The following is a 19,751-nucleotide window of genomic DNA, read 5'->3' on the forward strand; positions in this document are numbered from 1 at the left end:
GGGTTGAAATGAGAGACATAGACGAAGACGGTTGGAAAACGTAGCTACAGAATAGACAGCTGCGTAATGGGAGGAGAAAGGTTCTCAGGCGAGTGGATGGGAGAAGGAGGAAACGTCCAATTGACGGCGGACGAGCGTCGAAACGTGTCCGGAAAAAGAGGATCGTTCAGCTGGTGATCGGTCGGCGGGCGCGAGGCTAGCGAAAAAATTGCGTGCCAGGTTGCTGGAAAAATTACGTATTCTCGGTAGACAGATGATTTTCGCGCCGTTACCAGCGACGCCTCCGGCTTAATTCGCCAAGACACGCGAAAGCGCGCGCTAGACGATGCATAATTCCCGCCGCTCGCTGAATATGTACATTTTTATCAAGCACAGCCGATTCGGCTTGAAAACTTGGGCGACGTCCTGACGGCAAAACCAACGAGGAGCCAGAATTAACGACGCCGTGTTGGTTCGCAGCAATCAGCGTCGTAATTCCTCTTATTGGCAGCGCATATTCGCTTAATTCGCCATCGATTTCTCTTTCTGGATATTTTACAAATTTCCAAACGAAATATCTCCTTCTTTCTTCAAATTCTTCCTTTGTTATATCACATTCGTGCGTAGGTGGAAAAGAAACGGAGCACTTGGAACCGTAGCGAGGTCGTTTAATCCATTGCTATTTTTCAGAAAATAGCGTTTTACGTTTAGGTATGACAATGAACGAATTAATCGAATGGAAAAGAAAGAAGAGAATAGAAGGAAAATAGAAGAGTGTAATGTAGAGTAAGAAACTATATAAAGTACAGTTAACGTAAATGTAGCTTATAGTTGTTTAGTTTCATCAGACCCATGTATCGTGGAAAGGAAAATGTTAAATGAGAAGAAAGGAATTAATCACACTTTTTCAAGTTGTGAAAATCGTATGGTAGCAGAGAATAAAGTTACAACCGACGTATGAAATCTTGACATATACAACTGTGATATTCAGTCTCTTAAACACGAGCCATTGAACCGGAAGCCTGATGAATCTCATAAATTCAAAAGTGAAGAAAAATGATAATGTCATAAAGATTTGTCTTATATACGTTTTAATAGATAAACTTACAAAAGTTAACATGTTGTTCTTTTAAAAACTTGGACCACTAATTGGTAATCGTGTAGGGTTTAACTCGATGACAGGTAACGATCTAGTTTTTGAATTATGATGGTGCTAGAACCGGTGGTGCAACACGTCAAAATTCATCTGGCAGACGCGAATCGTAATGGCTGATAAGGTGAATAAAACAATTTGTATGAGTTAGCGCGGTGATGAATGAAGGTAAATGGTTCGAGACAGAAGGTGGGAGGTTTCGCTGCGGACGCAACGCCGCGCCTCTAATAATGATAAATGAATAAGTAGCCAAATCGGCCTCTACAAAGGGCTCATTGATTCGATTTGATTGATGATTCCACAGTCTTTGTATTTCGGTTGCCGATGGAAACCACAACCGTAGTACGCCTCCCTTGTTGTGAAACACAACACGTTATTGTGACGGCAGCGTCCATTATCGAGTTGACGCCCGATTCTCTGGAACGCCCGTAACGAAGTTATCGGTAATTTATGGAAAAATGACAGGAGACTGTGAAATTTCTGGATAATTCATTTTCAGCTAAATTCTAATATTTTGAGTTCTATTTGTGGAGTATATAATTTATAACAGACTCTAAGTACTTACAATGACTGAAAGTAATTGAGGACTTGAAAACTTGTAAGAATTACAATGTGGAACATCTTCTGAGGTTTCGTTGGTGTTGAAGTAACTACTTCAAGAAAACTCTACATCTTTATTTATGTGCATCCGTGTCCTGCAGACCGCTATTACGCAGAAATATTCTAAATAAAGAGAGGTACATATTATCTTGCCCTTGAATATAAATTATGATTTGGGTTGCAAGGTCTAGGAACGAAGCAACTAATAAATAGAATTCTATTTGTGTTCCTTGTAGCCATTAGCTACAGCTAAGGTTAACTCTTTTGTTAATGTCCTTTTGCTATAAATTATGAACGTGTCCTCTACTTTTCCATTGTATTGTAACATTAAGAGACTAAGGATCTGGATCAGCACAGACTTATATATTATAATTATATCTTCATTTATTTTAATATATTTCCTATTACAAATTCATCTACTTGTTCTTCTATCAGTCAACCTTGTGAAAAATCCTAAGAGTAGGACCAACCCTTCAAAATGGATAATAACAAACGCATACATTATTATTTAGACTAATATTCTGAAGCGTAAATGGGATGTCTTAAAATAAATGGAAAAGCCAAATATTCTAAGTGTATACTGTGGGTATAAACAAATAGAAAACATAAACATAGATTGTTCAAAGCTTTGTGAAAAATCCAACCTATGAAAATGGATAATAATAAACACACACATTATTATCTAAATTAATATTCTAGAGCGTAAATAGGACATCTTAAAACAAATGAAAAAGCCAACCATTCTAAGTGTACCCTCTGGGTATAATCAAATAGAAAACGTAAACATAGATTGTTCAAAGTTTTGTGAAAAATCCAAACTATGAAAATGGATAATAATAAACCCACACATTATTATCTAAATCAATATTCTAAAGCGTAAATAGGACATCTTAAAACAAATGAGAAAGCCAAACATTCTAAGTGTACACTGTGGGTATAATCAAATAGAAAACATAAACATAGATTGTTCAAAGCTTTGTGAAAAATCCAACCTATGAAAATGGATAATAATAAACACACACATTATTATCTAAATTAATATTCTAAAGCATAAATAGGACATCTTAAAACAAATGAAAAATCCAAACATTCTAAGTGTACACTGTGGGTATAATTAAATAGAAAACGTAAACACAGATTGTTCAAAGCTTCATGAAAAGTCCTAAGAGTAGACTAGTCTATCAAAATGGATAATAACAAACCTACACATTATTATTTAAATTAATATCCTAAAGCGTAAATAGGACATCTTAAAACAAATGAGAAAGCCAAACATTCTAAGTATACCCTGTGGGAATAATCAAATAGAAAACGTAAACACAAATTGTTCAAAGCTTCATGAAAAGTCCTAAGAGTAGACTAGTCTATCAAAATGGATAATAACAAACCTACACATTATTATTTAAATTAATATCCTAAAGCGTAAATAGGACATCTTAAAACAAATGAGAAAGCCAAACATTCTAAGTATACCCTGTGGGAATAATCAAATAGAAAACATAAACATAGATTGTTCAAAGCTTTGTGAAAAATCCAACCTATTAAAATGGATAATAATAAACACATACATTATTATTTAATTTAATATTCTAAAGCGTAAATAGGACATCTTAAAACAAATGAGAAAGCCAAACATTCTAAGTATACCCTGTGGGAATAATCAAATAGAAAACGTAAACACAGATTGTTCAAAGCTTCATGAAAAATCCTAAGAGTAGACCAGTCTATCAAAATGGATAATAACAAATCTACACATTATTATCTAAATTAATATTCTAAAGCGTAAATAGGACGTCTTAAAATAAATGAAAAAAGATTCTAAGTGTACCCTGTGGGTATAATAAAATAGAAAACGTAAACACAGATTGTTCAAAGCTTTATGAAAAATCTGAACTATTCTGGCAATGTCCTACTGCTATAAATCTATGAACGTACTCCCTATTATTCCATTGTATTGTAACACTAAGAGAATGAGGATCTGGATCAGCATAAACCTATACATTATACTTATACCTTTATTTACTTCAATATATTTTCCCATTACAAATTCATCGACTCGTTCTTCTATAAGTCATCCTCAACAGTTAGCATACTAATAAGAAACGAGTATTGCGATTAAATTGGTAAAATGTGAAACCATTCTGAAAACGTACGTAGAATATATAAGTCATTTGATGAAATAAAAGAATTAGTACACAGCTCGAATAGCAGTCTCGAACATACTATTAGCGCTGAAGATGAAAGCCACTAAAAACGTTGCGCCTTATTAATGCGATAAATAATTGAACGTTCAAATAATTATTACCAGTAATATCCATAAAAAGTTTCCTACAGGTGTCCATTACATATAAAATGACAGTACTTACATCGACAAATAATATCTACTGTGTGGAGGAAAAGGATATTTCTGTGTCAGAAAACTAATTGAAACGTCATCAAGTAACCATATAAGTTCAAAGTATTAGCATTGGCGCGTGTAAACCAGAAGATGAACAGTTCAACCTGAATTCATTAATTCATTCACCGAGATATTCGTCAGACGGGACCATAGTCTGAATGAGTTTGCTTATCTGACTTTGTGAAGAGAAACGCGTCGTGGCGTCGATGATTCGTCTCGGGTCTCAACGATTACCTTCGTACCTGCAATTATTAACATGGATCGCGACATGTAATCCGCTCTTATCGAATTTTCTAATCTGTATCCTTTAAAAACCGGTGGTCAGACGCGACTCATTAGATTCGTGGCCGTTATTTTCACACCGATAACGCGGCTCATCCACCATCTTGATACGCTTCACCTGTCGCGTGCCGAGGTAACCGAGCATTCTGGGTAATTCATCTGCAAGAGAAATGATCCGAGATGCCGTTAAAAGCTGCGTCCACCCTAATTAATTTGTCCGGCGAATAAATTTCCACGTTCGACGAATCGGTAATTAGCGTCAATATCGCGATGAGTAACGCGAACGCCGGCTTCCGTTGATTTTTCTCCAACTGTAAACAAGACGAAACATAAATTAGCGGATCTCTAGCGTTTCGTTAGAAATTAATGCAGCTCACTGACTGTGACCTAACCAGAGACGCGACTGCAAATGTTTCGATCGAACTAAATACGCATGCTGTTGTTGCGCGATATTTTTGCCCGACCTTGTTTGGTCGACAGATTATTTTCGTTTGTTCAAACACGTGACAGAGCTACGCGCGGATTCGACTCTGCTTCGATGTATTGTTTTTATCAAGCAAACAATTGCGTTTGTCGCGTGTGTTGAAAAACGCGCGAGTTTCGCACGAGCGCGCATCGAGCCTCGCTATGGGCTTCAATGCCTCGATAACGAATGTACTCCATAAATACATTTTTGCCCCGTGACCGATGGTATTAATAGGTTATGGTTGACGCTCGATTATTCTGTGGCTCCGATGCAATTAGGATTATGAATCATCCACGTGCTTATTTTATTCTATTTTCTGTCTGTTTATGCTTACTTCGCGTCGTTTAGTCCTTAGTCTTTAATACTACGAACGTAGAATGATTACCACGATCCAAGAAATCAACTAAATTTAACTAATACTAGTAACGAAAATCCTTATTGATGAATTTTCTACGACGCAAATTGGATTGAGGTTAGGTTGAGGTTAGGTTGAGGTTAGGTCTTCTCTTTTACTTTTACGAGTTCCTATTGATACACGATTCATGGTTCACCTCTAAGAGATGATGACACGATAACGCAGGAACTTGTGTCGGGGATGCTGATAGATAAGAAACACGAATGTAACGGAAAAAATGGACACGCGGAAGAATTGTTGAGCGCCGGCTTGGAATGACGGACCGGCTAGAAGATCAGAGGGTTTTCGTGGCAGAGTGATTGGTGGCAGCTGTTAGTTTAATCATCGCGCATTAGCCGAACTACCCCTTAGCCGGAGGCCTCGCCCACTTTCACCCTCGCATTCCGCGTTGTTCGTATCGTTCGGTCGCCTCTGTCAGCTTTGTTCCGTCCTCATTTGTTTTATTCAGTGTTCGCGATACACGTCGCCGTTTGTCACTCTTTTCGCGTTTCCAGTCACTCGCCTCCACCAATCGCAAGCGTCCTACCCGTTGTCCATCATTTTTGTATCTTCCAGTGCCCTCGGCTCCAAACGCTTCCCATTTTCGGGCAAATTTCTCTTCTGCTTGTTGTCTTCTTCTCTTCTTTACAATGCAGATTCAGGCAACAGTTGTTTTCTGTAAAATTACGATGATAATGGAAGGAGCTTTCTGTTGGTTTATTTGGATTATTGTTATCATATTGTTATGATGATTCAACGAAGAGCCTGGAGTGTGGATATTCATGCAAATTTGTATTTTTATAAACATAATGAAGAAATATAGTGTTATGTAAATAGAGTTCGTTTTGGCTATTAAAAATTGTAGCTTGCATTTTGAATATTTGATATACAAATTTTTGCACGTTGGTATAAAAATGTATAAAAATTCCCATAAACGTAGAAAAATACAAAATTAATAAATTTTTAATAATAACGCAGTGATTTGAAAAATACAATCGTTCGTATAGCTTGGTAGAATAATAACGTGTTTAATTATAATAAATGAAACTGGAGAACAGGAAATATATGAGTCAGAATTGACCCAGCCCTCGTCATACGAGGATTAACACGATAAACATATTTGTGTTCGAAGGAATGTAACAGATCTTCCTCGGTTTCTTTTAGCAAGAGATATTTCATTTCTTTTGTTTCTGGTGTCGTCTTCAACCACAGACAACGAAAACCTATAAAGCTGGTAGAACGTTTTGTTTTTCTGTACGAGGGATGAAGCGATCTGGGAACTGTTCGTGGTCGAAGTTAAAGCAGAATTTCCAGGTCTCGTCGACCTGCTTTTTGCACAAACACTCGGCTAAGTGTGTCACAGTAGAATCTTCGTTGGGACGCGTTTCCCGCGTTTTCGAATTTACGAGGTGGCGCGTCGCGTATGAAAAGAAATCGAAGAGAAGAACCGTAGAAAGAAGGTCGGCTGGCAAGAACAATGATGAATGTGACGAAGTTCGAGATTCGTTGGCAAGTTCAGTGGAAAAGTTGCGCACCGGCTAAGCCTGTGTTACGATGTTTTTCCCCTTTTATTATCGTTTTATTATCCTGCAAAATAAGCCCAAACATCGACGTTTTAACACTAGATTTTCAAAAATCTTGGAATTTCGAAGTTTATTCGATCTCATCGGGTTATTCCTCGCGAATTAATTTCGAATTGATCGTTAAAAGTTGCCAATATCTATGCAAATTCAGATTTTTATAACAAGTATAGTGATTCCGTCCATCCTTGATTATTCAAACGAGTTGTTAACATTGAATATTTTGTACATTTTATACTTGTACATTTTAATGTCCCATAATTGTATAAACATATAGAGAACACTTAACAACACTAGAACTAACACACTAGTCAAATTCACTGGTTTTACAATTTTATTTTAAAATTGCTACTTTGTGTTATAGTGTAGTATAGTGATCTTGTCCATTCCTAATTATTCAAATGAGTTTTTAACATTGAATATTTTTGTATATTTTATACTTATACATTTTAGTTTCCCATAATTGTTTAAACATGTAGAGAATACTCATTAACACTAGAACTAACACAGCAGTTAAATTGGCTGGCTTTACAATTTTATTTTAAAATTGTTACTTTGTGTTATAGTGTAGTATAGTGATCTTGTCCATTCCTAATTATTTAAATGAGTTTTTAACATTGAATATTTTGTATACTTTAATCTGCTATAATTGCATAAACATATAGAGAATACTTAACAACACTAGAACTAACACACCTGCCAAATTCATTGGTTTTACAATTTTATTTTAAAATTGCTATTTTGGTTTTAGTGTAGTATAGTGATCTTCTCCATCCTTAATTATTCAAACCAGTTCTTAACATTGAATATTTTGTACATTTTAATTTCCCATAATTGTATAAACATATAGAGAACACTTAACAACACCAGAACTAACACACCACTCAAATTGGCTGGCTTTACAATTTTATTTTAAAATTCCTACTTTGTGTTATAGTGTAGTATAGTGATCTATTCCATCCTTAATTATTCAAAGGAGTTGTTAACATTGAATATTTTGTATATTTTATACTTGTACAATCTAATCTCCTATAATTGTTTAAACATGTAGAGAATACTTAACAACACTAGAACTAACACACCTGTCAAATTCATTGGTTTTACAATTTTATTTTAAATTTCCTACTTTGTGTTTTAGTGTAGTATAGTGATCTTCTCCATCCTTAATTATTCAAACCAGTTCTTAACATTGAATATTTTGTATACTTTAATCTGCTATAATTGCATAGACATATAGAGAACTCTTAACAACACTACAACTAACACTCCACTCAAATTGGCTGGCTTTACAATTTTACTTTAAAATTCCTACTTTGTGTTATAGGGTAGTATAGTGATCTTCTCCATCCTTAATTATTCAAACCAGTTCTTAACATTGAATATTTTGTATACTTTAATCTGCTATAATTGCATAGACATATAGAGAACTCTTAACAACACTACAACTAACACTCCACTCAAATTGGCTGGCTTTACAATTTTACTTTAAAATTGCTACTTTGTGTTTTATTGTAGTATAGTGATCTTGTCCATCCTTAATTATTCAAACCAGTTCTTAACACTGAATATTTTGTATACTTTAATCTGCTATAATTGCATAAACATGTAGAGAACACTTAACAACACTAGAATTAACACACCACTCAAATTGGCTTGCTTTACAATTTTATTTTAAAATTGCTACTTTGTGTTATAGTGTAGTATAGTGATCTTCTCTATCCTTAATTATTCAAACCAGTTCTTAACATTGAATATTTTGTATACTTTAATCTGCTATAATTGCATAAACATATAGAGAACACTTAACAACACTAGAACTAACACACCACTCAAATTGGCTGGCTTTACAATTTTATTTTTAAATTCCTGCTTTGTGTTATAGTGTAGTATAGTGATCTCCTCCATCCTTAATTATTCAAACCAGTTCTTAACATTGAATATTTTGTACATTTTAATTCCCCATAATTGTATAAACATATAGAGAACACTTAACAACACTAGCGCGCGGTGATAGGGACCAGTCCTCTCAATTAGAGCCATGATACAAATAGTTGAATCATTAATTGTTAGTTCATCGTTAATTATTGATAGATTAATAAACTTTTTGTTGGAAATCAAGAATATTTCCTGTGGGCACCTTCAGCAACCATCTCCTCATGTTGGTTTACGATTCTCCTTTCCTCGCGGAATTCGCAGACAGCAAAGAAAAATGATCATTGAGAATTTCATCACACTGTTCGCCCCTTACACGACGTACAGTGTTTTTCTAAAAATCATGGAATTCCGAAGAATGGCGAAAGATAGCCGCGTGATTCGCACGTCTGAGAAATCTTTCATGATCCGCGTTTCTTCTTGTACCGATTAATTCCGTACGTCTTTGAATCCTGACCCTCGATATCTTTCTTTCGCGTGCGATCCCTCGTCGACCATTTGTAAGTGGTCCAGGCGTTCCATTTGAATTATTATGTTGCCCTTTAGATCGCCTCGGTGATACGATCTTCATTAGTAGCTGACAGCCTCTGAACATTGATCTTCGATAAAGAGTAGGAATAAAAGACGAAAGATAATCTTTGCATTATTTTAATATACAATATCTTTTCTTCAACTTTGAGCGGAACAGACATATAATTTCAAAGGTATACGTTTAAAAATGTTCTGCTCCCCAAATCCATATTACCGCTATAGTCCTGCTAAAGACCTTCTTCCGCGGACGGAAGTGGATCTCATAGCGCTGAAGAAGTACAATTCACGCTGTAAATACCTTTAATGTTCGCTCAGCGACCAAACGATGCTCGCGCTAACGTCCTCGCAACGAAACACCGAGCATCGTTCTTCCACGGTAACAACGACGTTGAAAGACCTTTTCAAGCGAAACGAACGAACGACGAGAGGAAAAGAAACGTAGGAAAAGACGAAGAAGAAGGAGGACGGGGAGGGAGGGGAGAGATTTCGAAAGAAAAATACGTTGAGAGCATGCGAGAGGAAAGAATATTCCAGGGGTGGTTTCTCTCGCCGGTGTCGAAGCTCGCGAAGTGGCGCATTCAGCAGTGCAAAGGGGTGGGGTAAAAGGGGTGTGGAGCGGAATAGAGAGAGGGCGAGGGTAGAGAAAGACGAAGCAGCCTGGTCCCGGCTCGCTCGCTCGCGTCCCAGCGCGCAACAAAAGCGTGATAAATCGAGTACATTAATTCGCATTTTACCTTTGTTTGCGTTATGGAATACAATATTAAATGGAATGGGCGCACAATAGATAATGTTGGGCGCCATCATTTACGCGGCGCAGCGCCGCGTAGACGAGAGCGAGACATTGCTTAGGTTGCTCGGGGAGTTGGCTCGGGAATTGTTCCTGCCATCATCCTTCGCCGTGGAATCCGCCTGCCGCCACCCCTCCACGCCCCGCCAAATTGTCCCGATCGCCGTTTCACAACCAACCAGAGCCATTAATCTGAAACCTGCTGAGAACCTGCTCCTTTCCTTCATTGATCCCCCGTTGATTTTGTCCTGAATCCGTCCTCGAGGAGGCCTTGATAGCCGATTTCCGCAACATCTCGTCCATCTTTATTCTCAATCTTCGCATCCATACTCAACAGGTATCGTATGACAAGTTAGCGTTGCTTCAAAGAGGGTCGTTCAACGTTTCTGTGATCGAATTTCAAAAAGCTAGGAATCTGACTGCAAAGGGCGATTAGAAATATAGCGTCTCATTAGCGTCGGTGTTACAAACAGCGGCTCTATCCGCGCGCCATTTGTCGCCGCCCAAACAACTGCCGTATCGTTGCTCCTAATGGATTTCAATTTGAAACGATCAACAGCAGAATCGTTGGTCCATTGACTAAAATTCCAAACATGGAACGAAGCTCGTGTCACGGCCCGTCCGCCGTTTGCTCGGTTAAATCATAAAATCAACGATCGGCGCACGCAGAAACCGATTTCTCGATGCAGAGGTAAGAGGAAGAAAGAGGAGCTGAGAAAGAGAGGGCAGAGAGAAGTTAGCGATCTTTAATCGAAACCGGGGAACGTTTCCGCTCGATGTCTGCTGGCAGAACTTAAGGCCCGTGGAAGTTGGTAGCTGCAAATGGTGTTGGCAGGCCTGGGTGACGCATGGATTCGATTCCTGGGAGCTCGTGATTCCGCTCGGTTAGCCTCGCGTCACTCCCAGCAAACCCCATTACCCGCTTCAACCCCCGGCCGCGTCGTCGCTGCGCTTCTATTCCGCTCGCTGTCGTGGAATCTGGACGCCGGCGTGGCTTACCTACCATCTACACTTAACCACCAGCACACGTATGAGCAGGGTCGCCAACTGAAACGCTCGAAAGGACCAGGGGAACGTTGCCATTGACGTTGCAATCCGAAACCACCGCCGCTGATAGTACGGTTCAGCGCGAGTTAATGCAATGTCCAGTGATCGGTGATTGATCGTATGTTTTTTTTTTTTTTGCTTTGCTTTTGTTTCTCTGGCGGAGAATTGTCGATTCGATAGCCTGCAACGAGATTTTGTCCTTTATTTCGTTCTGTTACAATTCGTGCGATTCATAGATCTCTCTTTTGTACTGTAACTGCAATTACCATGGAATGGTGGATTGAATTCTATGGGAAGTTTGCTTCTTCTTGGAATTTTGATGATTATAATTAAACCACTCACGGGAAAGATATGAAGCTAGAGGCGAGCATCTTAATGTGCTAACTTAAATCGAAAGATACGAGTCTTTCAGAAGTAGCTGATGAATCTTACGTTCTGCGATGACGCGGATATTGTATTTATAACGACTTTTAATGATTTTCAGGCAAGTGTAGGAAAATATGGAGTAAAAGATGTAAGGTGGAAGATGTTGTTGATATAAAACTAATTGACAACATTGAGTTTTATAACTGTTTCTCCGTAGAACATGAGAGTATCTAACTTACTATGCTTCTCTAATGATTTCCGAAGTGTTGAGAAAAGTGTAAGAAAATGTGGAGTAAAAAATGAAAGTGATTGATATAAAATTAATTGACAACATTGAGTTTCATAATTGTTTCTCTGTAGAACATAAGAGTATCTAACTCACTATGCTTTTCTAATGATTTCCGAAGTGTTCAGGATAGTGTAGGAAAATGTGTAGTAAAAAATGAAAGTGAAAGATGTTATTGATATAAAATTAATTAACAACATTGAGTTTTATAACTGTTTCTCTGTAGAACATGAGAATATCTAACTTACTATGCTTCTCTAATGATTTCCGAAGTGTTCAGGATAGTGTAGGAAAATGTGGAGTAAAAAATGTAAAGTGAAAGATATAAAATTAATTGACAACATTGAGTTTCATAATTGTTTCTCTGTAGAACATGAGAGTATCTAACTCACTATGCTTCTCTAATGATTTCCGAAGTGTTGAGAAAAGTGTAGGAAAATGTGTAGTAAAAAATGAAAGTGAAAGATGTTATTGATATAAAATTAATTAACAACATTGAGTTTTATAACTGTTTCTCTGTAGAACATGAGAGTATCTAACTTACTATGCTTCTCTAATGATTTCCGAAGTGTTGAGAAAAGTGTAGGAAAATGTGAAGTAAAAAATGTAAAGTGAAAGATATAAAACTAATTGACAACATTGAGTTTCATAATTGTTTCTCTGTAGAACATGAGAGTATCTAACTCACTATGCTTCTCTAATGATTTCCGAAGTGTTCAGGATAGTGTAGGAAAATGTGTAGTAAAAAATGAAAGTGAAAGATATAAAATTAATTGACAACATTGAGTTTCATAATTGTTTCCCTGTAGAACATGAGAGTATCTAACTCACTATGTTTCTCTAATGATTTCCGAAGTGTTCAGGATAGTGTAGGAAAATGTGGAGTAAAAAATGTAAAGTGAAAGATGTTGTTGATATAAAATTAATTAACAACATTGAGTTTTATAATTGTTTCCCTGTAGAACATGAGAGCATCTAACTCACTATGTTTCTCCAATGATTTCCGAAGTGTTCAGGATAGTGTAGGAAAATGTGGAGTAAAAAATGTAAAGTGAATGATATAAAATTAATTGACAACATTGAGTTTTATAATTGTTTCCCTGTAGAACATGAGAGTATCTAACTTACTATGTTTCTCTAATGATTTCCGAAGTGTTGAGAAAAGTGTAGGAAAATGTGGAGTAAAAAATGTAAAGTGAAAGATATTGTTGATATAAAATTTCAAAATAATTAATTAGAAAATACACTCTTTAATTATAGATTCTTTTTAATACTATGATTTTTATTAAATTTGATATTGATAAGAAGAGCATAGGCACCAAGAATGGGACGAACTTAGGGAAATTCGATTAATTTTTCGAATTAACTTTTTTCCTCCACCAATCGGTATCTGGAGCGTTGGTAAGAGGCAAAGGACAGAGGTTTCGCACGCGAGATCTCCATTTCCATGGCGCAATTTAATCGTGGCGAGGATGTCTGCTAGAGAACCGAGTCGTACGAACGAATGAACTAAACTTTCGAGAGCTATCGATTATCAGCTGCGCTCCCTACTATTCTCTGTCGCTCAGAATTCTCCGCTCCTCTTCCGGTGCCACCCTAGCCCGACATTCATTAGCCTCAGCGATGGCGAAGTAATTTAATTTGTTGCAGGATTTGTGGAATGTTAATGAAAACAGGACAGGCATCCCTGTGTCAATTTCTGATTAAACTTGATACGACTGGCCTGCTGTATGCGCGATGTTAGTTCACTGGATTCGATTCATCGCTCTGTTTCATCCCTATCACATAATTCGTCATGAATTGCTATATTTTTTTTTTTTTTTTTTTTTTTGTGTAAACGTTAATAGGAAATTGTTTATGAATATTTATAAATAGATAGAAGAATTATGAATTCTTAGGAACGAATTCCTTTCTTGTATCGATCATTGCAGACGTACCAATAAACACGTCCATTCGCAGAAGAAATATTCAGAGCGTAAAAAGGATTAATTTGAAAACAAGGTCGTAGCCAGCGTATTTCACAGGTCATTATCTGCGAGTCCCAAATTCCCTGTGACTCATTTCTCCTATTACCCTTCATAACCGTGTTACAACATGAACATCTACGAGGACACGGGCATGATCTATTTATTAATATCATTCAGCAAACAAGGATCTTTAAATTTTTCATAGAAAGAAACCTATTATTATTCGTAGAAAATATAAAAATATTCTATTCTAATATTCTAACGCGTCAATTATACGCTGTGGGTCGATAATTGAAAAGAAACGTGAACATCTACGAGGACACGAACCTGATCTATTTATTAATATCATTCAGCAAACAAGGATCTTTGAATTTTTCCCTAAAAAGAAATCTACTATTACTAAAGTAAAACATATGAAAAATAATATTCTAACACGCCAATTATATGCTGTGGGTCGATAATTGAAAAGAAACGTGAACATCTACGAGGACACGAACCTGATCTATTTATTAATATCATTCAGCAAACAAGGATCTTTGAATTTTTCCCTAAAAAGAAATCTACTATTATTAAAGTAAAACATATGAAAAATAATATTCTAACACGCCAATTATATGCTGCGGGTCGATAATTGAAAAGAAACGTGAACATCTACGAGGACACGAACCTGATCTATTTATTAATATCATTCAGTAAACAAGGATTTGAAATTTTTCCTAATGAAAGCCTATTATTATTCGTAGAAAATATAAAAATATACTATTCTAATATTCTAACGCGTCAATTATACGCTGTGGGTCGATAATTGAAACGAAGCTTGAACATCTACAAGAACACGAATCTGATCTATTTATTAATATCATTCAGCAAAGAAAGATCTTTAAATTTTTCCTGAAAAGAAACCTACTATTATTAAAGTAAAACATATGAAAAACAATATTCTAGCGTGCCAATTATACGCTGTGGGTCGATAATTGAAACGAAGCTTGAACATCTACGAGGACACGAACCTGACCTATCTATTAATATCATTCAGCAAACAAGGACCTTTAAATTTTTCATAGAAAGAAACCTATTATTATTCGTAGAAAATATAAAAATATTCTATTCTAATATTCTAACGTGCTAATTATATGCTGTGGGTCGATAATTGAAACGAAGCTTGAACATCTACAAGAACACGAATCTGATCTATCTATTAATATTATTCAGCAAAGACGGATCTTTGAATTTTTCCTAATGAAAGCCTATTATTATTCGTAGAAAATATAAAAATATTCTATTCTAATATTCTAACGTGCTAATTATATGCTGTGGGTCGATAATTGAAACGAAGCTTGAACATCTACAAGAACACGAACCTGATCTATTTATTAATATCATCCAGTAAACAAGGATTTGCAATTTTTTCTAAAAAGAAACCTACTATTATTAAAGTAAAACATATGAAAAATAATATTCTAACGCGTCAATTATACGCTGTGGGTCAATAATTGAAACGAAGCTTGAACATCTACGAGGACACGAACCTGACCTATCTATTAATATCATTCAGCAAACAAGGACCTTCAAATGTTTCCTAAAAAGAAACCTATTATTATTCGCAGAAAATATGAAAATAGATAATATGAAAAACAATATTCTAACGTGCTAATTATATACTGTGGGTCGATAATTGAAACGAAATCCTCGCGTCGAATTTACGGGCACCCTGCAGCGCAAGTTCATCAACTGCTGTAGGCGCATTTGCAACGATGTCCGGACGATCTATCGGCGATATCGGTTTGCACGTCGATGCACGATACTGGAGAGCGTGCACCAGAGTAACGGGGATAGCGAGGCACGACACCCAACGTTTCGAGGGGGTGGAACTGGAATGAGGGTACCCGCTCGCCCTGGTAATGGAATACCTCCACTGGAGAAACGCAATCACGCTGATGTTTCGGAACCCCAAGGCTGCCACGAGGGATTTCCACGCTCATGAGCAGATCAGACTTGCGTGCTGCTGCTGGCTGCTGCTGGCTCCTCTGTCTCTCTTATCCCACTCCCCTCTCGTTTCTCCAATTTCCCCTTCCCTTGCTCTACCATCCCTCCACCTGTCAATCAAATATATCTCCAGGATGAAATTCTTTTTCCGGATTCGTCGCTCGTATCGATTAGAAACGTAACCGATCGTTTCTTTCGTGGAATACGAAGTTACAGCATTCGTTGGTTTCTTAATCACTGGTTCCAAGAAATCTAATCTCGTGAAATAATTTTTTAATTAATATTACGTATACAGGTTTGTATGATTTTCTCGAACGAACAGTTTTTGCAATTTTGCGATCAGACGGTTGGTAATATGTGAAATTAACTTTTGCTATTTATGAAATTAACCAATTAATATGAAATTAATTAGAATTTGTTATTTGTAATACTAGTTTAGTTATGCAAAAGTTATCAAGATTATGTTCTTTCGATCGAATCATCTTTTATTCTTTATTCTGATAATATTGGGTTGGTAACTAAGTGATTGCGGATTTTGTCATTACCAGCTAATGGAAAATTCCGCAATCACTTAGTTGCCAACCCAATAGTATTAGTCTCTGTCCTTTCAATTCAAATTCACAACTTCTGATACTGAGAATGGCGTTGAGAATTAAAGATGGATTTTTATAGATTTGTTTGATTCCAAAGAGCATAGATTAATATTACTAAGAGGAAACACAGGATAAAGTGTATATAAAGATTCCAATTAATTCCACTGTCTGATGGATTTTTATAGATTTGTTTGATTCCAAAGAGCATAGATTCACATTACTAAGAAGTGCAACTAGCTATTCAGAAATGGAGTGTTTCAGAGGATAAAGTGTATATCAAAATTCCAATTAATTCCACTGTCTGATGGATTTTTATCAATTTGTTTGATTCCAAAGAGCATAGATTCACATTACTAAGAGGTGCAACTAGCTATTCAGAAATGGAGTGTTTCAGAGGATAGAGTGCATATAAAGATTCCAATTAATTGCACTGTCTAATGGATTTTTATAGATTTGTTTGATTGCAAAGAGCATAGATTAATATTACTAAGAGGAAACAGAGGATAAAGTGTATATAAAAATTCCAATTAATTCCACTGTCTGATAGATTTTTATAAATTTGTTTGATTCCAAAGAGCATAGATTAACATTACTAAGAGGTGCAACTGGCTATTCAGAAATGGAGTGTTTCAGAGAATAGAGTGTATATAAAGATTCCAATCAATTCCACTGTCTGATGGATTTTTATAAATTTGTTTGATTCCAAAGAGCATAGATTCACATTACTAAGAGGTGCAACTGGCTATTCAGAAATGGAGTGTTTCAGAGAATAGAGTGTATATAAAGATTCCAATCAATTCCACTGTCTGATGGATTTTTATAAATTTGTTTGATTCCAAAGAGCATAGATTCACATTACTAAGAGGTGCAACTGGCTATTCAGAAATGGAGTGTTTCAGAGGATAAAGTATATATAAAGATTCCAATTAATTGCACTGTCTGATGGATTTTTATAAATTTGTTTGATTCCAAAGAGCATAGATTAATATTACTAAGAGGAAACAGAGGATAAAGTGTATATAAAAATTTCAATTAATTCCACTGTCTGATGGATTTTTATAATTTTGTTTGATTCCAAAGAGCATAGATTAATATTACTAAGAGGTGCAACTAGCGATTCAGAATTGAATGTTTCAGAGGATAAAGTGTATATCAAAATTCCAATTAATTCCACTGTCTAATGGATTTTTATAAATCTGTTTGATTCCAAAGAGCATACATTACTATTACTAAGAGGAAACAGGGGATAAAGTGTATATAAAAATTCCAATTAATTCCACAGTGTTGAAAGCAGGATCCCGGTCCTAAGTCTTGAACAGCCGCAGGAAATGGCAATTTCTCCGGGCAATACCATCACGAGGCATCGCCCTGACTTTTGCTCCTTCGTACATTCCCTCGGACGATACCGGTTTCAGCGGACGAATTCCGCATTCCGGAAATCGCGAAACGTTATTCCAGGTCCCACGCGGGTCGTCCAAGCCCCCCGGAGCGACATAACCCCGTGGCCGTCCCCGGAGCCAGCGAATCTCTTCTCGGCTAAGTCGTCGGCCAAAGTTATGAATTCTTTCGAAAATCTTGCCGGTGATCCTTCGAAGTTGAGCGGTCGGCGGGGATCAAAGAAGTTGGTATGGTTTGGCCGGGGGGTGGAAAGGGGTGGATCAAGTTGCCTTAGAATGAAGCCTCGGGAAGAAGTCGAGGACGACGACGACAACGACGAGAAAGGTGAAGAAGAAGAAGAAGAAGAAGAAGAAAGTGGAGGAGGATAAGAGAAGAGGGTTTTCGGTGGGAAGAATCCACCAGAGGGTAAAGGGGGTCGCAAAGGGGGGAAGGTAGTAGGAGTATAAGATCGACAGAAGGGGCTGAGAGAATCGTGGAGCTTGAGACGACTAGGAGGGTGGTGGAAAGGGGAGCAGCGAGCAAGCAACGTGGAATACAAAGCAGCGACCGAATGATAGGAAGAGGAGGCTGAAGGAGTTTGGAAGGCTAAGCGGCCGGAGGGGGTGAGACGTTGGGAGAAGACGGGTTCGAGAAAGAAGAGACCCCCTGCCGTCTATTCAAACCGCGCATGAGTTATTGCCATGGATAATTCGTAAATATGTTTATTTTGATTTTCTACGCAACGCGGTTTTATTTCGTAGCCGGTTGAACGGTCGTTCGCGCGCCTCTCTTTCCCCCTGTTCTTCCAACGACTTTTTGGAATCGGCTTTGATCGCCACTCTAGTTTCGGATTATAAACGAGCACGGCACATGTTTCCAGAGGTAAACCAGAAAAATGACTGTCCACCACGCGCCTCTGTCGGTTTATCGCAGCACCAGCATTCCACTTGGCGTCGCGTACGCGGCTACGTACGTGAAAGAATGTCATGACATTTTTAACGGGCCAGTGGCGGAACACGAAACACCGACGAAGACGTACGTAATTTTCGTATCCAAACGCGTTAACGATCCCATAGACTAATAGAACGAATCGGTAGGGTCGAACGTCCCTCGAATGTCCTTTGAATCAGAAGAAATTCCTCGTTGATGGAACAAACGACAGAGGGAACCTTTCAGACGCCAGCAAACGGTTCCTCGAATTCCTATAATCCCGCGCAAGCCCTACGCTTCACTAACTCCTAATATCAATGATCGCGAGGGGAGAGTCCCCGTGGAAGATTCCTCGATCATTGATATCACTCGAAGAAACGGTTTGGGTGTATCATGTTTGTCCCATGTTTGGACACGAAGCTTGGACGAGAGAGGTTTGGTCAGGGTGGTAGAGGAACACGGGAGAGAAGGTCGAGTGGAGGACGAGGGGATGAACGGAGACGGGAACCACGAGGGAATATAGCGGAGAGGCTGTTGGAGAGACGGAGAAAGGAGACAGGCCGAAGGAGAGAAGAGAGGAATGAAGCCCGCCATATCAGTCTTGCTTGCGCCGACAGTTCGTCATTTGTCACTGTCGCGGCCATTAATAACTCCGCCATCCTGTCACTGTGGATAATACGAGTAGGTCTCTGCGCTCGGGCTGTTGTAGCTCCGGTAGGGGTGGTGTTCCGTTCAATTCAGTTCGGTTTAAGGGGTCGCTACAACGGATTGGAAGAGCATGCCTTTCAGGGGATGTGTCATTCGTCGCTCGGGGATATGGCGTACGATCTTGTCGTCCATCTTGGCATATGTTCGCTTTTTTCACCGGTTTGCCGATCTGCTTGTAACATATTTTTTATTTATCTATGGGATTCATAATAGGTTGAAATATGTACAAGAGGTATTAGTGTCTTTCTCTCGCAAACGTGTTTTTTGCAACTGTGCAGCTTCGTACAAACGCGAAACCAAGTCTGCGAAAGGTCGCGGTGTTCCTCTCGACGGAAGAAAAAGAAAGGAAATAATATGAACCAAAAAACGTGCGTTTATTATTCGCTCGT

The 19,751-nt window shown here is 37.7% G+C and overlaps 1 protein-coding gene and 1 long non-coding RNA gene across 2 annotated transcripts in view; one reads left to right on the forward strand and one right to left on the reverse strand.

Moving 5' to 3' along the window:
- The window catches only part of Ubx (ultrabithorax), a 468,862-nt gene extending 450,755 nt beyond the window's left edge, over positions 1 to 18,107 (forward strand). Inside the window, exon 5 of the mRNA XM_072021339.1 lies at positions 18,070 to 18,107. The gene's annotated coding sequence lies outside the window, so the exon portion shown is untranslated. The remainder of the gene's footprint in view (positions 1 to 18,069) is intronic.
- LOC139996838 (uncharacterized) overlaps positions 1 to 19,751 on the reverse strand; it is a 396,216-nt gene that overhangs the window by 212,489 nt on the left and 163,976 nt on the right. The gene's annotated exons all lie outside the window — the stretch shown is intronic.

This window comes from Bombus fervidus, chromosome 19 (assembly GCF_041682495.2).
Source record: "Bombus fervidus isolate BK054 chromosome 19, iyBomFerv1, whole genome shotgun sequence".
In the NCBI taxonomy this organism is placed as follows: domain Eukaryota; kingdom Metazoa; phylum Arthropoda; class Insecta; order Hymenoptera; family Apidae; genus Bombus; species Bombus fervidus.